Source organism: Numida meleagris, unplaced genomic scaffold (genome assembly GCF_002078875.1).
Source record: "Numida meleagris isolate 19003 breed g44 Domestic line unplaced genomic scaffold, NumMel1.0 unplaced_Scaffold422, whole genome shotgun sequence".
In the NCBI taxonomy this organism is placed as follows: Eukaryota; Metazoa; Chordata; class Aves; order Galliformes; family Numididae; genus Numida; species Numida meleagris.
Genome location: NW_018364641.1, coordinates 58,616 through 59,663, shown reverse-complemented (window position 1 = coordinate 59,663; position 1,048 = coordinate 58,616). Strand labels below are relative to the sequence as shown.

Below are 1,048 nucleotides of genomic sequence, written 5' to 3'. Positions count from 1 at the left end.
ATCCCAGCTCCTTCCCTAATGGGATCCCAGCTCCTTTTCCCAGTGGGATCCCAGCTCCTTTTCCCAGTGGGATCCCAGCTCCTTTCCCAGTGGGATCCCATCACCATTCCCAATGGGATCCCAACTCCTTTCCTAATGGGATCCCAGCACCGTTCCCAGTGAGATCCCAGCTCCTTCCCTAATGGGATCCCAGCTCCTTTCCCAGTGGGATCCCAACTCCTTCCCTAATGGGATCCCAACTTCTTTTCTGAGATCCCATCCCCACTTACAGTGGGATCCCAGCTCCTTCCCTAATGGGATCCCAGCTTCTTTCCTAGTGGGATCCCAGCTCCTTTACTAATGGGATCCCATCACTGTTCCCAGTGGGATCCCAACTCCTTCCCTAATGGGATCCCAGCTCCTTTCCTAATGAGATCCCATCGCCGCTCACAGTGGGATCCCAATTCCTTCCCTAATGGGATCCCAATTCCTTTTCCCAGTGGGATCCCATCACCATTCCCAGTGGGATCCCAATTCCTTTTCCCAGTGGGATCCCATCACCGCTTCCAGTGGGGATCCCAGCTCCTTCCCTAATGGGATCCCAACTCCTTCCCTAATGGGATCCCAACTCCTTCCCTAATGGGATCCCAGCTCCTTTTCCCAATGGGATCCCATCACTGTTCCCAGTGAGATCCCAATTCCTTTTCCCAGTGGGATCCCATCACCACTTCCTGTGGGGATCCCAGCTCCTTTCCCAGTGGGATCCCAGCTCCTTCCCTAATGGAATCCCAATTCCTTTTCCCAATGGGATCCCATCACTGATCCCAGTGGGGATCCCAGCTCCTTCCCTAATGGGATCCCAGCTCCTTCCCTCATGGGAACCCATCACCGTTCCCAGTGGGATCCCATCACCATTCCCAATGGGATCCCAGCTCCTTCCCTAATGGGATCCCAGCACCGTTCCCAGTTGGATCCCAGCTCCTTCCCTAATGGGATCCCATCTCCTTTTCCCAGTTGGATCCCAGCTCCTCCCCTAGTGGGATCCCATCACTGTTCCCAGTGGGATCCC

At 55.1% G+C, this 1,048-nt stretch overlaps 1 protein-coding gene across 1 annotated transcript in view; it reads left to right on the top strand.

Annotated features, from left to right (window-relative positions):
• The window catches only part of ARHGAP35 (Rho GTPase activating protein 35), a gene marked incomplete at its 3' end in the record, with an annotated part of 9,183 nt that overhangs the window by 4,806 nt on the left and 3,329 nt on the right, over positions 1-1,048 (top strand).